The 2,500-nt window shown below is 81.2% G+C and overlaps 1 non-coding gene across 1 annotated transcript; it reads left to right on the plus strand.

Moving 5' to 3' along the window:
* The first annotated feature begins 1,970 nt into the window (after nucleotides 1-1,970).
* On the plus strand, nucleotides 1,971-2,123 carry LOC143173842 (5.8S ribosomal RNA). The gene has a single exon (XR_012997803.1). It is a non-coding gene; the product is annotated as a 5.8S ribosomal RNA (ribosomal RNA).
* The last annotated feature ends 377 nt before the right edge of the window (nucleotides 2,124-2,500 follow it).

A 2,500-nucleotide genomic window follows, 5' to 3' on the forward strand; every position in this document is an offset into this window, starting at 1 on the left:
GCCCCGCCGGCCGAGCCCGCTCGAGCCGGAGGAGGAAGCGGCGACCGGCGGCGACGCCGACGCCGCGGGGCCGGCAGGTGCGAGCGGCGAGAGAGAGAGGGCCTTCGGGGTCGGGGGGGGCGGCTCCCCCGGCCCTCCCCGCACCGGGGCGGGCTGCTGCGGAGCAGCCCGCCCTGCCGTCCGGCCGGCCGCGCAGGGCGAGGCCTCCGGGCGTTCCGGGCTGGCGCGCGGCGCCGTGCGGCGCGGCGGCACCCCCGCCTCGCCTCCCCTCCCCTGCCGGGGGAGCCGGAGGCGCGGACGGGCGCCGCCGCCGCCGCCTTCGGCGGGCGAGGCCCCCGCCGGGTCGCGCCCCGCGCCAGCGGGCGGCCCGAGCCACGGCTCTCCTCCCGGGCGCAGCGCCGGGCTACTGAGGGAAACCCCGGGCCCCGGGAAGGAGGCCGAGGTGATGGCGGCGGATGTCGGGCGCGCCCCCGCGGGCGGACGCTCCCCCGAGGGCGGCAGCGGGGGAGGCACCCCCGCGGGGCCTGCAGGTCGTTTCCCTCGCCCCAGGGCCAGGTACCTAGCGTCCGCGCTTCCGCGGCCCTCCCTCGGCGAGCCCGGGGGCCGAAGGCCGCGGAGCCGGGCGGAGGTTTAAAGACGCGGGCGGCTCGGCGCGGCCCGCGGGTTCGGCCGGGCGGTGGCGCCTCGAGGGGCGGGAGTTGCTCCCCGAAGCCCCCCGTGCGGACGCCGCCGCCCGCGCTCGTCCCGCGGGCGGCCGTGCCGTGCCGGGGAGGGGGTCCCGCTGCCCCCCCCTCTCCGCGGTCCGGTCTCGGCGGAGAGACCGCGGCGGGGTAGCCGGCCGTGGCCGGCCTGCCTGCCTCGCAACGGGCGACCCCGGCGGGAGCGCGGGCTCTCCGCCGGGGCGGCGAGTCCCCGCGGCGGGGGCTCGCCGGGCGGCCGCCGGGCCGCCGCGCCTCCGTCGCGGCGCCGCGGCGCGCTGCGCTCCGCTCCTTCCCAGCCCCGGCGAGCTGCTCGGCGGTGTCCCGCCGCTAGCCGCCGGCGAGGGCGGCACCCCCCGTCCGAGCGGCGGCGTCGCCGCTCGGCGTGTCGGTCGGCCGGAGGGCGCCCGCCGCCGGCCGCGCGGCTGTCCCGGCCCGGGCCCCGCCCGTCGCTTCCCCGCCGCCCTTCCCGGCCGTGCCGGGCGGTCGGTCGGGCGGTCGGGGGCGTCCCACTCCCGGTCTCCGCGTGGAAACGGGGAGAGCGGGCGCCGCCCCCGGCTTAGCGCCGTCCGCCTTCCGCCCGGCGCGTGCCCGCGGAAGGGGCCGAGGCGAGAAGCGGCGGCGGCGGCGCCGGGAGGGCGGCCGCCGCGGCGCGGCGGCGGGCGCCGTCCGGCGGTTCCGCGGGCGGTGCGTCGCCGTCTCGGGCTCCGGCGGTTGCCGCCTCCGGCGCGGCGGCGTAGCTGCGGAGGTGCCGTCGGGGCGAGCCGTGGGTTGGGGCTAGGCGGCTGTCGTAGCGCGGCGTGGTTGTCGCGGAGGCGCGCGCGGGGCCGGCGGGGCGCCCCGCTGCCGCCCGTCGCCGTCGTCGTCGGCGGCAGCAGCCTCCGTGTCCCGAGCGAGGCGGGCAGGCGGGGCGCGGCCGTGCGCGCCGCCGCCTCCTCCGTGCGGAGCCCGGGCCGAGCCCGGGCGCCTGGGCCGGCTCCGAAGCGAGGGCAAGGTGCGTTTCCCAGGTCGGTCGGGAGCGCGGGCTCCCCGCCCTTGCCGTTCGGGGTTTTCCGTTCCGTTCCCCCTTCCTCTCCCCCCCTCCTCCTCAGTGTGCTCGTACGGTCAGGCGAGGCGAGGCCTCTCCGCCGCGTCGCGCCGCGTCGCGCCCCCTCCGCGCGGGCGGAGGGGGGCGGTGGGGCGGTCGGGCGGTGGGCCGTCCTCAGAGAGGGGCCGCTCTCGGGGAGCGGTCCCGGTCCCCCCGCGCGCGCGGGGCGGTGCCGAAAAGCAGACAACTCTTAGCGGTGGATCACTCGGCTCGTGCGTCGATGAAGAACGCAGCTAGCTGCGAGAATTAATGTGAATTGCAGGACACATTGATCATCGACACTTCGAACGCACTTGCGGCCCCGGGTTCCTCCCGGGGCTACGCCTGTCTGAGCGTCGCTTGACGATCAATCGCCGCCTGGGCCGCCGCCCCTGGGCGGGCGGCGGGCGCAGCGGCGCGGCTGGGGCGGCTCGCAGGCCCGCGCGCGGCGGCCCCCGGGCCCGGGGAGCGGTTCCCCGCGGCCCGGCGTCGTCGGCCGAGGCGAAGGGCCTTCGTCCCCCTAAATCGAGACTCGGGGAGCGCGCCGAAGCTCCCCGCTCCCGGGGCGCCCGCTGGGCGGAGCTCGTCCCGCCGTGGCCGCCGGGGTTGGCCGGGCCGGTCGGTCGGTCGGTCCCGGCGCGGCGGTGGGGGGAGAAGAGGGAAGGGGGGGAGGCGCGGTCCTCGCCCCCGGCCTCCCGCGCGCGGGCGGCTGTCTGCGGGTGGGTACCGCGGCGGT

The sequence above is a fragment of the Aptenodytes patagonicus genome, unplaced genomic scaffold, assembly GCF_965638725.1.
Source record: "Aptenodytes patagonicus unplaced genomic scaffold, bAptPat1.pri.cur scaffold_350, whole genome shotgun sequence".
In the NCBI taxonomy this organism is placed as follows: Eukaryota; Metazoa; Chordata; class Aves; order Sphenisciformes; family Spheniscidae; genus Aptenodytes; species Aptenodytes patagonicus.